This window comes from Leptinotarsa decemlineata, unplaced genomic scaffold (assembly GCF_025532065.1).
Source record: "Leptinotarsa decemlineata unplaced genomic scaffold, Ldec_3_MD MMD2_tig00026299_RagTag_RagTag, whole genome shotgun sequence".
NCBI classification, from domain to species: domain Eukaryota; kingdom Metazoa; phylum Arthropoda; class Insecta; order Coleoptera; family Chrysomelidae; genus Leptinotarsa; species Leptinotarsa decemlineata.
Window position 1 is genome coordinate 9,600,802 of NW_027412676.1, and position 18,320 is coordinate 9,619,121.

General features: G+C 34.7%; 1 protein-coding gene across 3 annotated transcripts in view; it reads right to left on the reverse strand.

Moving 5' to 3' along the window:
* Positions 1–18,320, reverse strand: part of sona (sol narae) — a 214,974-nt gene that overhangs the window by 176,957 nt on the left and 19,697 nt on the right. The window lies entirely within an intron of this gene.

An 18,320-nucleotide genomic window follows, 5' to 3' on the forward strand; every position in this document is an offset into this window, starting at 1 on the left:
AAAGGAGAGCAGTTAGACTCTGTAGCCAATTCTTCCACAGCCCCCTTGAGAAGCCAATAAATACATATACACGATAAGAAAAGTAAACTATACATTTTCGAACTCTAACCAAATATTATGTTAACAACTATGATTGTTGAGTAGGATTTCATACATAATCCACTGATACAGGCAACAAACTATTGTTGACTAAATAGAACTCGTTTATACCTATAATTTCCATCACATACTTCTGTTAGTTTCTAGATATAATACTATTTGATATTGATTTCACTAGTTTTCTAATAGTAGCTCGAATTCCATCAAAACAACATGATAATTTTTTATTAAAATTTTTCAGGAACATACACGATATGTTCGAGTGATTTATTTTGTTGAATTCAAGTAAGAATAATCAAGGTAATTTGACAAACGTATTATAGTTTATGTCGCACTAGCTCATCATTGTGTGTAACCGTGTACACTATTGAAGTGCAAAAGTATTTACGTTGGAATGTGTTAAAAAATATGTTGGATTATTTCTCTAATTGTCACCTCATCAAAATTGTGGGATTTATGTTTCTTTGATTTTTTTCAATTCGAAAGATGGTGTGTGTTATTTCAAATCATTTTTCCAATCTCCTAACCTAACCTAACGTATGCTATTCTACATTTGTTTTGGGTCAAACAAGTATTTAATTTTTTATGCATTTTTGATTGATAATTTTTCATTCATTTTTGACAAAAAAAATAATTCGTTGCTGAACTGTGCTGAATACGAATCTGAATCACATTTCACAAGTGGGACACATCTAGACATTAATTGTAAAAGAATTTCATTGAACTTCCCACACTTAAGAGTTTATACGACTATAAAGATGCTGTGTTCAATATAACATCAACTTATATCACATCTCTCAATAGTTGAAAGGAATATTTTACTTTATGCAATGCCATTTATATTTGATAGCAGATGCATCGAAAGCCCTGGGTGTTGAGGATCTGAGGGTACTAGCGGATCTACATCATGCTTGAGAAAGCTATTGTAACCGTATACCGAAACACGTGTCACCATTTTGTAAACCTTTCATAGTAAAAATCAAAATAACTTCCATCAGTAAGAGTCGTTTAAAACTATATCACCGGGTCGATTGATAACTTGAACAAACTCATTGAAGTTAAAAAAATCAACAGAATGCCAGTTACATTCGTTTAATTTTTACAAATACTGAAATCGAGTAGTTCTGATGACTTGAATAATCCAATGATGTAATTATTTGCTTTCAGACAGTTTTCTACGAACCTAAATATATAATCGTATTTTTCAATTGTATAGAGACTGTCATTAAGCGCGTCCTATTTTATTGAAATGAAATTAAAATATAACAAATTGTGTTATCGAAATTTTCATTCCAATTCCAATACCAATTTCTCATCGCCTCATCGCTGAAGATGATTTTTGGATGGAAATTAGGGTCAGTTGCCAACTGCTCCAGATCCCATTCAGCACACGTCGTTGTCTATATGGTCGTTTACCTTCAGTTCCTGGATCAGTTGAATTTTGTACGGGTGCAAGCTCAAGTCACGACGCAAAATTCGCCAAGTTGTAGTCTGGGAAAGGCCAAGTTCTTGTTAGTGACGCCAAATCGACTGCCTCGGATTCTCCTGCACACCCTCACAGACAACGGCGATGTTTTCGGTAGATCTTGGGTTTCGTCGAAGTACGGGTATTGGCCAATCGTTTACTGAACCAGTGGTTCAATTGGTTATCAATTGTCAAAGTTCGGAAGTTACTGGTGGAAGACCCTATAGTTTTCGGTACTATGTAAAGTAGACAGCGGACAAACATAAAGTGGGCTTAATTTTTCCACTGGTGAGTCTATTTGAACAATAAGCTATTTACTGCTCAAAACAAATGTGTTGAGCTAACAATCGAAGGTGTTTTCGAATATATCTACGTCTTTCGTCAGGAGTTTTCTGAGTTGAACGACAATGAACACAAAAAACCTAAAACGATGAGACATTTACAATCAGTTTGATACATACTGTCAGTTACGCCTCACGGCAACTCAACTAGTCTTCTCCATGCGACAACGAGCTTTACATACAGTGTGGTCCAACGAAAACTTAACACCTCGATTTTCCGGCGTTAACATGAAAATGTGGAAAATCACTCGAACCCGTCAATTGCTGATTCGAGGGGGAACAACTTTTCCGCTGTTTTCATCCCCGTGACTTCAACCCCCTAACGGGGGTGAGCACAACCCCTTGATTTTGAATAGGGATGAGGGGTGTTGAGATACCTCATTTTGAAGATCTTATCGTGTACTATCTGCCCGTAAAATTTCACTTCAAAATATCCATCGATAATGAAATAACAGCGAAAATAGTGAAAGAGGCAATATGGAATTTATCTCGAGAATATTATTCGTATCCGACGCATTTCAAAGGTATTGAGTGGTTAATTTTTTGTCCAAAAAAGTAGACGGACCTTGTTTTTGTACCTTAGTCTATCGTGAATTGTTAAGAACGGTACAAGTGTGTACAAGCGATTGTAAATTTGTAGTGGAATTAAAATGGTGTATTCCGTAGAAGAAAGGGTGGAAATGATAAAATTATTTTTCCGAAATAACGACTCTGCGCGCACAACAGCGGCTTTATTTAACGAACGACATCCTGGAAAAAATGTATCCGCTGCTTACGTTGTGCAACTGGTTGCCAAATTTGACGCTACTGGGTCAGTTGGAAACAAAAAGAGGGTGCATGAAAGAGACGAAGCGAGGGACGTGGCTGTCTTAGGTCATATAGCAATGGATCCGACCGTTAGTACTAGGAAATTGTCCGAGGTATCTGGTGTTTCACGCACAACAATCATGAGAATCCTGAAACAACATAAATTCCATCCGTATAAGATACGATTGGTTCAGGAACTGAATGAGGATGATCCCGATCGCCGACTCCAGTTCTGTGAAGTGATCAGTGAAATAATTAACTGCAATCAAAACTACATGTTCGATATCTGTTTTTCGGACGAGTGTTCATTTTACCTTAACGGCATTGTAAACCGGCATAACTGTCGGTATTGGTCAGATGAAAATCCACGATTATTTCGTGAGGTGTATACACAGCGCCCCCAAAAATTAAATGTTTGGGCGGGTATTTATGGAAATCACATAATCGGCCCTTTTTTTCTACCCGGTAATCTCACAGGCCAACTTTATCTCGATCTATTGGAGAACGCTATTTATCCAGCCCTCGTGCAAGTATTGGAGAATGCAGAAGACCATCAAACGATCATTTTCCAACAAGATGGCGCACCACCTCACTTTGTTCAACCGGTGCGTCAGTTTTTAGATGACAATTTTCCTCACGCCTGGATTGGAAGAAGGGGACATATTGAGTGGCCACCCAGATCACCGGATCTGGCTCCACTGGACTTTTTTCTATGGGGTCACCTGAAATCCAAGATTTACGCTACCCAGCCTGAGTCACTGGATGATTTGCGAACTCGGATCATTAATGAATGCCGTCAAATTACACCAGACATCTTGAGTAATGTACGTGAACGTTTTCAGCAAAACTTATATTACTGCATGGAAGTGGATGGTGCCCATTTCGAACATTTAATAAAGTAATCACAAAAGTACGTACTCTTCCACTCTTTTACCTGTCATGTCGTTATCGATGGATATTTTGGAGCGAAATTTTACGGTCAGATAGTACACGATAAGATCTTCAAAATGAGGTATCTCAACACCCCTCATCCCTATTCAAAATCAAGGGGTTGTGCTCACCCCCGTTAGGGGGTTGAAGTCACGGGGATGAAAACAGTGGAACAGTTGTTCCCCCTCGAATCAGAAATTGACGGGTTCGAGCGATTTTCCACATTTTCATGTTAACGCCGGAAACTCGAGGTGTTAAGTTTTCGTTGGACCACACTGTATATTTCGCATTGACCTTTAACAACCAGGTGGCTACAATAAAACTTGCTGACAAATTTGTTTTCTGAATTGATAAAAATAAAAAATGAAAAATTTATATGGACAATAATACGTGAAAGAACCGCTTCAACGATTTATCTCGTGTCATTTCTGTTGTCTCTATATATTATGAGTTGGAACTGGTAGATTTATGATGATTGTGTGTTGAATATTTTTTAAAAACTATTAAATGGATTTCCATTCATCACAGGAGGTAGAATCACATCGACAAATAGAAGTTTAACTAAGATAGGCTAAATATACAATTCTCGTCGAATTTGCAGTCGAAATTGTTAGATGATGATGATTTTATACTGTCAATTCCATCTGTTAATGACGATCAGCATTTACACCAAGAAAAATTAATTTTTTCATAAACTGAGCAATCTCTTCTGGATTGAGCTATCTGAAACTTTTTCTACAAATTTTCGAACATTTCAAAAGTTCAATGAGATGAATTGAAAGGGGTATATTTTTATGAGAGATTGAGTTTTATGAATGGAAGGTTTTGGCTTTCAACTTCTTCATATACAAAAAATGTGAGAATCTTACAAAAAAAAAGGAAGGAACCAATCAATTTCAAAAAGGTAACTATCCCCACATTTTTTTTTAATAAAAATTGAGAAGTAGAAAGGCATAACCCTCCTTTCTTAAAAATTATCTCTCCTGAAAATATAACCCTTTCAATTTAAATAAGATTTCTATGGCAGGGATTTATTCAAATAAGCGAATGAATGACATTACGTAATGTTATCGATGACATGAGTAGATTAAACTCATTTCTGACATACAATCGTAATTTTATGAATGAAGTGAGTGCTTTCACTAAAAATGTTATCCAAATTTGGTGCTGAAGAGCCGATAAGGCGAGTGTCTTACGGTGAAACATTGGATGTCTACCAGTGAGGCTGACAGTGTTCTACCTCTTTCATTTACTATATTGTGTAGCAATACTGTGAATGATATCTGATTCAATTCCATAAGGAATGTTTGGAATACAAACTGAATAGAGAAGAGTGTTTTTTGTATAATTCAGTGTTTATATAAAAGTATTTGCTTTGAAAATATTTGTCTTCCGTGCAATTCAAAATTTATATGAAAGTAGCTATTTTAAGAGGGTTTTTCTTCCGGTTTGTGTCTGAACGTTACTTCTTTGCATGATCTACATATCTTTGTATAGAGTTACCTTTTTGAGCTTCCTTTTTTTGTAGATTTCCACATTTTTTGTATAAAGATGTAGAAGTATAAAGCCAAAACTTTGTTTTTCACTGAAATATTACGAAATTGTTGAGTCTCGCACTATTATCATTTTGGACTAGGAAGATGATTTTGATGTTTTCAAACTTCGCGATGACTCTTCAGATGAACTATTCAAAAAACATTTTCTTGTGAGATTTTCACTGAACAGTTTTACAAAAACGCAACACACGCCCAAAGAAGCCATTGTATGGCGACACGTGTTGCGTTCTTGTAAAACTGTTTAGTGAAAATCCCACAATGAAGTGTTTTTTGAATACGTTATGGATCTTCATCAAATATCGGTCAATTACATCATATTTCTTCAGATGAACCTCTTGAGGCCCATTATAATTAATATTTTGTTCACCCAGAATGAATATCTAATTTTTATATTATTATTGTTACGATATTGAATTCAATGTTATACTTGAAGCATTTGTAGAAAGTGTATATTTATTGACAAAATGGTTAAGGTTTCTGTGGCCGAGATTTTCAGTGTCAACATTTTTCGGGTTTAAAGGTAGTCAAATTTTGAAATAATTTCCTGACGTTTCATCATCGGAGACAACTCAGGATTTATAAACCTCTGAAGAAGCTAGCCAGTCACGCCAGCGAAACGTCAAGAAGAAACTCCAAAATTCGGCGGCCTTCAAACCCGAAAAATAGCGACACTGTATATTTTTATTACACTATATATTTATATTGCAGAAAGTCCTCGAATATCTATAGGCGATGTATGAAACAAAAAAGCATCGACAACAACCGTCAGACGATATTCATCCTCCAACTCGCCATATGTTTCATAGTGGTGTTAGGTTGAACCACGAGTTCACTGTTGAAGGACAAGCCTGATAAAGGCCAAGCGCCTGAGCGATAACATCTTTCCTCACGAAAAGGTCATCTATTCCTATAGATAGAAGGTTAGGTTAGGTCCAAAGTGAGTGGGTCGATTCGACCCTCTACCGCAAACCGCAAAAGTTTTTTGTGGCTTATATATCGACATATCGATAGAAGACTCAATCTACAAATATCGAAGAAAAACAAGGCTCCCCAAGACGTTCAAATACTACAACTCCGGTTCCATAGCTTCATTTTATTGTTGTCATTTTTCTTGATCATTTCCTCCACTATTGGAGACACTACATACACACTATATGCACTACATACACACTACATAGAAATGATCCGGCTGCGAACTAGTACACGTGGACTGTAGACAGTTCGTATTGGGTGATTTTTAGTAACTGAGTTTCATGATTGGCTGAAAAGTCTTAACATTAAATTTGAAGTCATGTTACCGTGACGAATAGAAATCGGGGAATGCGGAGATGGTTATTGCCGTCATGTTCAGTTCAGGAACTGATCGCGATTGGAGTGTTGAAATTTGATATTGGGGCAGTTATTTTGATGTAAAAATTTTTGTTATCTGTTTGAAATGTGGCGTCCTTGAACAAGTACTAATAATAATAACGAGTGTGAACGCAGACTTTTTCCAGTGTAGTGATTCCAATAGCGATGGTGAACAATGCTAAAAAGAGATACCAGTGAAAAAGATTCGAATGCATTTGAATATTGAAACACAGACAGTATGTTTCAGTGTATATAAGAATTTACATCTCAAATTTGGTTTCGTTGAAAACAAACTATTACAAGCAACATCAGATTTGACCGAAATTCCTTTCTCAACTGTACATGAAATAGTCAAAAATAAACCTTATGAACGCAAGACGCCATGTGATACAGGATTACCAAAACCTTCAGATATTCAACTCTTCAAAGTAGGATAAAGAAACTATTGATTTAGATTTAAAATAATTAACATAACATTAAGCAGTTATGGAATTCAGAAAAATAGTGGAATTGCGTAACAAATACTTGGAACAAATAACTAAATATAGACAAGAACAACGACAGATTTTTTATTTGGACGGAACTTGGTATGACACTCACGACACAGTTACGAAAGGGTGGACTGATGATTCGAGAATGTGTACGCCTAACATGCCTGCAAACGAAGGATCGCGACTAATCATTGTACATTGCGGAGGAAGTAAAGGCTGGGTTCCGAATTATTTGAAATTTTGAGGAAAAATCTTGAAGACTGCAATGTTGACTATCATAAGAACATGGAAGCTAATATTTTCGAGGAATGATTTGAAATTCTACAAAAAGGATTTGAAGCTTTATATCTTCTATTAATTATCTGCGAGCGCTTTCGACAGTTGGTAGTACTGTCATCTTCTGGCACTCCTAAAGATGACACTCCAGAAGATGACAGTACTACCAACTGTCGAAAGCGCTCGCAGATAATTAATAGAAGATATAAAGCTTCAAATCCTTTTTGTAGAATTTAATATTGAAATACTCAAAATAAAGGAAAATTAGTTGCATCAATCAAAAAAAAATGTATATATTTAAAACAATTCGTGGACATAACACTCCAAAAAAGGGCTGCACCGCGCTGATGAGGCCAATAGCCAGAAACACGTGTCCGCGGTTTGCCCCCCTTTTTTGGAGTGTTATGTCCACGAACTGTTTCATTTTTGATTGGTATCATGCACACTCGATAAAATCTCTATTTTTATTTATATCCTGGACCCGTATGTCATGCAGATAGCTATAGCTGCCTACGTGGTCATGTAAGATGTAGCCTGGGAATTCTAGGTCTTCTAACTAGAACCACAAATGTGCGGTTGGCTTCTGTTGTTGACTCTGTACGTTTGTGTTGTTTCCTGCTTTCGGCAAACAAGTGTTGCCCATCTTTACACTTGGCTGCACCGCACTGATGAGGCCAATAGCCAGAAACACGTGTCCGCGGTTTGCCCCCTTTTTTGAAGTGTTATGTCCACGAATTGTTTCATTTTTGATTGGTATCATGCACACTCGATAAAATCTCTATTTGTATATATATATATATATATATATATATATATATATATATATATATATATATATATATATATATATATATATATATCTATATATATATATATATATAGAAATACGGAATAATGTTGGGGATGCAGTCAAAATTGCTGGGCTGTTGTTTAAAGAATACTCTTTGTTATATGGTCGAGCTTTCGAGAATGTTTATTCCCTTTATCAAGACATCTACAATAAATTGATAACATTGAAGCAAAATTGTAAAACGATAGATAAATAAGTACTTACTAACTTGATCTATTGTTTTACAATTTTGCTTCAATGTAATCAATTTATTGTAGATGTCTTGATAAAGGGAATAAACATTCTCGAAAGCTCGACCATACAACAAAGAGTATTCTTTAAACAACAACCCAGCAATTTTGACTGCATCCCCAACATTATTCCGTATTTCTCCTTAACTAGTCAGTCAAGACAACCCATCGCTTTATATATATATATATATATATATATATATATATATATATATATATATATATATATATATATATATATATAAATATATATATATATATATATATATATATATATATATATATATACTATGTAGTAATTGTGATTCTTATATAACCAGAAATGATTATTGAATAACGAAATTAGTTAGCTCCCTAACTATATTATTAAAGGGGATCTGTTGGGCACTATATCGTTTACTTGAACTATACGATTAACTGTTGTCAATATCAGATCATCACAAAGTTATTGGAGAAACCATAATTTAGAGCCATTATCATATCAAATACAATCATTTATGGTGATTTTATTAATTTTTCGTAAGCAGTTCAGGCAAGTGGAAATTTTGCTGTTGACCAACAAAAAACAACAAACATTATCCACTAACTTCATTACTTCGACAGTCTTTAAAAGCTATCTGAACTAATCGAAACTCGAAAATTATTCAACCGATTTCGAAAATTGATTCAACTATAAAAAGCTATATTATCAGAGAGCTGGCTGTAATTTATTTTCAACAAATTAAGAGATCTCTACAGCAGTTACCATTGTTTTTCTAACAGACATAAATATCCAAACAAGCCTCCTTCATTTTGGTTTCTTTTTAAATTATCATATTTTTTGAATCTGTTATTAGTTTCCATTGATTATTCCAAGTAATTTATTATTTTGGTTTAGAATGACTTTCGAAATATCTATTCGTGACTATTAGACGACAAGGACAACTGAAAAGTTCAACTGATATTGATTTGATGTTTCAACGTTTTATTAAATCAAATTATTGAATAATTTTAATATTATTTGAACAATTTTGATATTATTATCACATATATCTCTCCATTACTATAGGTTTAGTATAAGGACGTACAAGGATAAAAAACAAGGTAAAAATTATTATTATTATCGGAAAAGTTTATGGCTAATGGCGTACTTTCCTGTCTACGCCTACAAAAAATAGCGATGTTATCGAAAATTCAATACGATAAAAACAAATTGAATCCACCATTACTTTCACCGTGGTTTAACGCAACTAAAATTTAATCGAGTAGTTATAAAACTTTTCGCCCGAAGCTCCCCAATGAGAACTGTACATATTAGAAAATTATTACACAATAACAGCGTAATAATAACAACTGCAAAAAATGCATTCGACTAGAAACGAAATATGAAATCAAACTTCACACGCTATAGAACAACCAAATTATTCATTAGCGGTATCGTAAATGCGAAGATTTCACGTTTCTTATCTATTTCATCAATCGAAAATATATGAAAACCTAATTATAGGAGGTTTATTACTCTTAGCTAATCAGTGAAAATAACAAGCGTTTGGTTTGGCCAATATTATCCATATTTTCGATTTGTTTGTACGAATCACTGACTGTGTCGATAGTCCTTCAATGAAATGAATATCAAGTATAAAACTAACTAACACATTCGAAATATATAAACGTGCTTTTAGGTAAGCTGGATGGGGAGGTAATAATGAACAGGGCTGCCAACTATAAAAATTCAACACCGGAGATTATAGAAATCACCAGGGTTGTTAAACTTATAAATTCAAAAGTGAGGACCTACATAAATGGAGTTGCTCGTTTAGGGTCATATATTTCGTGTTTTTATTTGATTTATTAATTTCCATGGCTTCCAACAAATTCATTTTCTTTTCTTCACTACATGTGTGTAGGATTTTGGAATTATCTTTACTTATCTTGTGTTTTAATTCTTGTAGATGTTCATATATTATACGGGGTATAACATAAGTACGTCAAAATATTCAAGTGACGTATTTCTGAGACAATTTTAAGAAAAAAAGTGTATAAGAACTTGTGTCCGAAAATGCTTCGTTTCGGAGATACGGGGTGTTAAAATTGAATTTTCTGTTCGCTTTTTGAAATTAACTCTTGCAAAAAATAAGTTATTTGCACGAAATTCGGTACCCAGGATTTTTGACGTGGAAAATCATAATTTCGTATTAATTTTCATGTAACATCTAGAGGACGCTGCATACGCTGTCATTATTTATTTCAAATTGCCCTAACTTTTTTGGCAGTAAACTTTCGGTACTTTTCATGAAAAAACCTAATTTCCACACCTTCTCCAAGTAAAAAAGGTACACCTCTTCAACAATGCTGGAGGTGATCGTTTTCAAGATATTTACAATTTTCTATATCGATACATATTACTTTATATCCAAATTTGATTTCAATAATTTTTCTCACTCTCCGCTTGCAAACTAAGTTCATTAAATCGAGTAGGCAATGAAAGTTTGTTTATAAAAATAGAACTTCGCTGTCACATTTTTAACTATAAATTGACAAATTCACAGTTCTGAGTTTATAAAGTGTTTTTTTAGTACCATAACCGACTTTACGAGTGCTGAAATTGCTGATATGGTTTTTGCAAGTTGCTTGACGGAAATTCAAGCGAGGCCAGACGTATCTATCAGGAAAGGTATCCCCAACGCGTGACTCCTTGTGCAGCGACATTTGCGAATCTTTTCAGGCGACTTTCCGAATCTGGAAGCTTTGAAACAGATTCTGCAGTAGGACAGCCACGGACTACAAGAACTGTAGAATTGGAGGAGGCGGTTCTCGAAGAAATTAATGAACATCCAGAGACAAGTACAAGAAAAATTAGTCAAACTTTAAATGTGAGTCACATGACAGTTTACTACAGAATTTTAAAGGAACAGCAATTATATCCTTATCATATTCAGCATGTCCAGGCACTTATGCTACGTGATTTCCTACCACGTATATCGAATTTGCTCAATGGCTTCAAAGAAAAGTCGAACAAAATCCGCAAATTTTATCGAAAATCCTTTTCACAGATGAGGCTAATTTTTCAAGAAATGGTATCATGAACTTCCATAACAACCACATCTGGGTGGAAAATAACCCAATGCGATAACGCAAACTCATTTCCAAGACAGATTCTCTTTCAATGTATGGGTAGGCATAATTGGGGATTATTCAATTGGGCCCTATTTTCTCCCCATACGTTTGAATGGAGATGCCTACCTAAATTTTTTGGAACACGAGCTTCCCCAACTTATGGAACATGTTACCATTGGTCTCCGAAATCACTCTTGGTTTATGCACGATGGAGCTCCTGCTCATTTTAGTGTGATAGCAAGAAATTTTTTTAGACGTAGCATATACCCAATGTGGCCTCCGAGTTCACCGGATCTCAATCCGATTTTTTCTTTTGGGGACACCTAAAATCACTAGTTTATGCTAGCCCCTTTGAAAACGAGGAAATGTTGAGGGACCGCATCATAGCTTTTGCTGCGAAACAATAAGAAACACTCCGGCCATTTTTCAACGGTTGCGGACTCCTTACTGTTGGTGGTCGTCACTTTGAACAGTTGTTGTAATAGTTGTTTCGTTCAATTTTTAGATGTTTACTTTCCTAATGAATAACATAGTACTTCTCCGAATTGCTTTTTTTACAAACTCCGAAATGTAGCACTTTCAAATTGAATAATTAAACCTGATGAATTTTTTAAATTTGGATTGAATAAGCAGTTCGATAATGCTCAGTTTAGAAGAAGTGTACGGGTATACTGCGTATAAAGTTTGATGAAAATAACTAAAATTGCAAAAAACTTATGACAAAAACCTACCATGTTTTGAAAAATTTCAACAATCTTTATTTCGAAAACGAATCATTCTTCGTTAAACATTTTATAGGAAAAAGTTGTTTATTTTGACGAGAACCACCGCATTTGTTTTTGTAATGTTCTCAGCAACTTCACTTAGCGTCCTAGGAGCTAAGTAATATGCATCGATATAGAAAATTGTAAATATCTCGAAAACGATCACCCCCATCGTTGTTGGGGAGGTATACCTTTTTTACTGAGAAAAGGTGTGGGAATTAGGTTTTTTCATAAAAAGTACCAAAAGTTTACTGTCAAAAAAGTTAGGGCAATTTGAAATAAATAATGACAGTGTACGCAGCGCCCTATAGATGTTACATGAAAATTAATAAGAAATTATGATTTCACACGTCAAAAAACTCCCGGGTACCAAATTTCGTGCAAATAACTTATTTTTCGCAAGAATTATTTTCAAAAAGCGAACAAAAAATTCAATTTCGTATCTCCGAAACGAAGTATTTTCGGACACAAGTTCATGTAGACTTTTTTTTAATTGTCTCAGGAATACGTCACTTGAATATTCTAACGTACTGATGTTACACCCTGTATATTTATTGTCCAAACAGACGTGTTCACGAAGACTTACGTCAAAATTTCCATTCTATATATACTTGATTTTTTCATTCTATCTCGTTTGGGTTTTGCATTGAACAGAATTCTGCCTAAATCATCATTACTTATGAAAGCTGTTGTTATTGTGTATTTGGAAAAGTAATTTTGAATATTTTCTTAAGGTGTGTTTCCGGTAGATATTAAATGGGCTTGTTTCATGATTTTTGGTTTACAGTTCATTTGATAGTAATTTCAAATTTGAAAACAGTGCACTTTGTTTCAGCTCTCTAAATACCGTTGTCACGTCACGGGCCTAGTCCCGCTTCTTGTTCAATTGACCAATAGGAACAATACAAATAATCAACAGTTTCTGATTCTTTCGTGATTCAAAGTAAAACCACAGTCACTTTCCACAACTGAATCTAAGAAACAAGTGCAAAAAATGCATTGGAAGGAATAATTGATTATACATGGGATCCAATTAACACAAAACGCAATAAAAACGTTATGCTTAAAATATATCCGGCAGTACAAATTTTAATGTTGATATCACAGAAACACAGAAATTTTAGTAAGGGAAGTGTATATGAACCCGTTAACGTTTAAATCGATGAAAAAATTATCCACGTGAAATGAAATGTACACAAAAACCATGGTTGTGAATAACTTCTATATCTAAAATCAGTACACAAAATCGAAAGATCACAAAATATTTACCTGAACTGTGATTTTATACATTACTTAATAATATACAGTTATGAAAATCAAAAAATATAGCAAACTGGATTGAAGTTTTCATTACAACAGTTTATGGTTAGTATATAAGTTTGAACATAAGAAAGAAGATTAATTTCAAGTTTTATTCAATTCACTCTACAATCCTCAATCTGTTCAACTGCAATTTTTGATCAAAAAAACTTTTTGTCTGGTTTGGATGATCTGTTTCTACAACTAGGTATGAAACATATTTCAACCATTTTGGTAGTAGTAATGGTAAAATTCAAACCAAAAATAACGTGAAATTCTTTTTTTGGAATGATAGCACGTAATATGCAGCAAAATAGACACCCACCAAGACACCTACATGAATGAATGAAAACGTTCTTTAATTATGAAATTGTAACAAACAAATCGGATTATGACAATTGTATTCATACCGAGCTGACAACAATAACAATAGAAATGGCGTCTGTCAAATTGGATCACTATATTTTAGTTCTGTGATTGGATATTAAAAACCAATACACATGGCAACACTGCTGTAAGCACAATAAATTTTATTTGTCAACAGACACGCGGCCAAATCAAACTCTTGCTATTCGAATTGTTCTTTTTTCTGCAAATATAAAGAGATCTTGAGGCCGATTAGGTTTGATGAGTATAATAAACCCCCAACTCGATCAGTCTATAAGCAAACCACTATCATTTTCAATAGCATGAAACAAGCCCATTGAAAACCATCATTAACCCTTGAAATATTCAAATAAGACGCTCCTTGTTTTGTTAGATACCATATTTGAATTCAATTTTGGAAGTTTAAAAATTGATTAATTTGTCTGCTTGAACCACCAAAACCCACCAGTATATCATCAACGTATATAAACCACAAAACAATGATTTTGAGAAAGGGGGTTATCAAGGATAAGTGTATTTTCTAGGGTGTCCATGAAAATATCTCCTTATATGGTATTAAAAAATTATATTCAATGAATTTTCGAAATTCAATTTTGTTGTTGCACCCCAATATACTGAATTGACTTTCACACTAATTCATTACAAACAATAATAGTAAATGAACTGTATCGATGGACGTCCATAATTGGCTTCAAATTGGAGTTATGTGTATCTTTTTTGTATTTTAGTTGTCTATACTGCGATTTTTTTGGGAAAATCATTACTTCTTGTTGTAGGTCCTTGTTGTAATCGAATTGGGATTCGTGTTTGTAGACATCTATTAAAAATATAACCTTTACCAAAACAAAGATGACATTCTGGTAGCACAAGCTATAGATAAGTCAATTTAGTCAATGAGAGTTCCTTTCTCTGTCAACATAATATCGAAAGACCACACCATATCTGAAGATTGTATCAGCTAATTGGGAGTTACACTTCAGGGTAACCACAATGTGAAATCAAAATACCATAATAAATTGCCGATTGATCATTGAGAAATGAGAGATGATTCACACTAAAATATTCCTCCCTTCTTTGTAAAGTAACTATCATCTTCCATTCCAAATTGTAACTCCACCAAACCTATCATTTCACATAATTGACCATGACACTCTTGACAATGAAGGTTGGAGGATGTATGTTTTCATTTCAGTTTTGTCACACCCTGTATTATGAAAACTGAAAATATTTCTAACGGTTAAGTAATTGCCGTTTTTTACTGAATACAGAATTGTAATACAATCATAATTGTAATTTGCAGCGCATATAAGAACAACACAGGTACGGAAGGTAAGTCTATACAGGTTTGGAATCAGGTTTATAGTTGCAAAAGTATTGAATTTCATATAAAAATGGCATCTATTCTCACCTTCCTGAAAATAAATAGATTAGAAACGAATTCCTTTTGAATCGTGAAAGAGAGATGATAATGATGAATAAACGTAGTTTAAAAAAACTAAAAAACATGCTTTTAAAGAACATGTAAACAACTAAAAAGTTATATATTTTTTTAAAATAAGCTTAAAAAAATAACAAACGAAAAATATTAGTTTTATTGTGGAAATACCGACGGACGCTTGATATACAAAAAATATGGCACAAAGCGCCCACGCTTTTTCCACAATAACACTAGTATTTTTCATTCGTTAACTTTGGGATCAATCAACCGTATATTGTTTAGAAAAATTACCATTGATATTTTCCGATTCCGGAGAGGGAGCCTGAAAATCAGCTACCAAGTCCAAGGCAGCAGGCACGCAAAGGAGGGTTACAAATAAGGCAGCAAGGAAGCGTGTTAATAAAAAAAAATACTTTTTTCAAATGACGAAATACATGAAAGTGACTTCGAATTATATCAATGAGATTACGTACAGCGCCATCTGCCCGCGAATAGATCAAGCTATAATGTCGATAATTTTGTCAAATACAGACCCCGAGCATTCAAATGGAAATAAATATGAAATGAAAAGGACAGTTACAAACAACCAAACAAACAAACATGGCTACATATATACAGGTGAAGCTAATAAAAGCGTGATATAATAATAATAAAAATATACTTTTTTTAAATGAAGAAATACATGTAAAGTGAGTTCGAATTATATCAAGGAGGTTACATACAGCGCCATCCGCTCGCGAGTAGATCAAGCGATAATGTCGATAAATCTGGAGTTACAAACAAACAAACATACATACATACAGGTGGAGGTAATAAAAGCATGTTATTGAAATATACTTTTTTCAAATTAAGAAATACATGTAGGGTGAGTTCGAATTATATCAAGGCGGTTACGTACAGCGCCATCTGCCCGTGAATAGATCAAGCTAATAAAATCGTGTCAAAAATGGTTCCTTTCTGGTAAACAATGTATGTGCAAAAAATCGTAGAGAAAACCCAGATAGCTTTAAACAATTTCGTTTTATTTTATAAATGATGAATATATGAAAGTTATTGGATTGGACATATTTGGAAAAAACATGTCTCATATTAGCATTTTTTATTTGTTTTTAAGGCCGATTGATGTCACGGCTTCTCTGGATGGAGCGCATCTGAAACGTCCGATTTTCCATTATTTTGGCGCACAAATCAGGCTGAATTTGACCGATGGCATGGGTTATGTTGGCTTTGAGGACCGCTGTGGTTTGTGGATCAATCGCATACAACTGAGACTTCAGAAAACCACACAAGAAAACGTCTGTCTAACGGGGTCAAATCCCACGATCTCGATGGCCTCATTGCTGAAGATGATTTTTCGATGAAAATCAGGGTCAGTTACCAACTGCTCCAGAGCCGATTCAGCGAACACACGTTGTTATCTATGGTCGTTTACCTTCAGTTCCTGGGTCAGATTAATTTTGTACGAGTGTAGGCCCAAGTCACGACGCATAATTCACCAAGTTCTGGTCTGCGCAAAATCAACTGTCTTGAATTCTCCTGCACGCTCTCACAAACAGCGGTGATGTTTCCGGCAGATCTTGCTGTTCGTCGACGTACGGGTGTCGACGACCACATTGCCAAAATTCCTCTCGTTAGGACGATTATGGCGAACGTGAAATAGACGAAACGCGCGGTACGTTGCCCGAATATAATACCCATTTTGATAAACCAATTTTATTATTTGTTCGTGTTGTACGTGTTGTACGTGAAAGAAAGCTATTGTACAGCGAAACACGTGTCGCGGTTTTTATAAAACCTTTTATAGTAAAAATCAACTGTATTAATGAGTTAAGATGGCCATTATCAATTGTCAAAGTTCGGAAGTTCCTATTGGAAAACCCTATAATTGAAGATGATTGTTATCAGTGGTCCAATATATCGTTATTTCGAGTATATAATTGAAAACATAATAAAATAATATAATATAATAATAATATTTATTCACCATTATGTACGAGGGTTGCCTTTTATATTTCGGGATTAGAGAACAAATATTAATCATCAAAAAATCAATTTATTGTTTTTCAAAGTATTTTCCATGAAGATCTATACACTTTTGCAAGCGTTTAAACTAATTGTCGAGCACTTTTGCCACTCCGATTGAGGTATCTCCAAAACATGCATTCTGAATACAGCAACCGCTTCTTCAGGTGTCGAAAACAGTTTGTTTTTTACGTGATGGAATAAAAAGAAGTCACTCGGTACCAAGTCAGGACTATACGGCGGATGACTCATCAAATCTATGTTTTGGGTGCTCAAAAATGCAGTTGTTTGAGCCGATGTGTGAGAGCTCGCATTGTCGTGGTGAAGAGTGATCCGTCTTCGGCGGTTGGTTTTCCTGATTTCTTGGAAGACAAATGACAAACAAATGGTTGTGTACCACTCAGAATTGACTGTTCTGTGTTGTTCTAGTACGGTACGGTACGGTACGGTACGCTACGGTTGCGACGTGTCCAGTTTTTCCGAAAAAACAGACGACCATTTGCTTGGAAGTGCTTTGTGCGCGAACAATTTTTGCTGGATTTGGCTCATCTTGAAACACACCTACAGTCGACTGCTGTTTACTTTCGGGCTCATACGCGTAAATCCACGATTCATCACCTGTCACGATGTCATAGACGTGTTTCGAAGTACCGCGATCGTATTTTTTGAGCATTTCCATCGACCAATCGACACGAGCCTTTTTTGAGCGATTGACAAATTGTGTGGAATCCAACGCGAACAAATTTTTTTGACAGTCAAATTTTTATGCAATATTGAATGTATACTGGTCCCACTAATGCCTAATAATGCCTCAATCTCACGATAGGTCACAGTTCGCGCACAGTATCAATGGTTTTCGGAACAACAACTGATTCTGGACGCCCTTCAGGAAATTCGTCTTGGAGTGAATTCACCATAC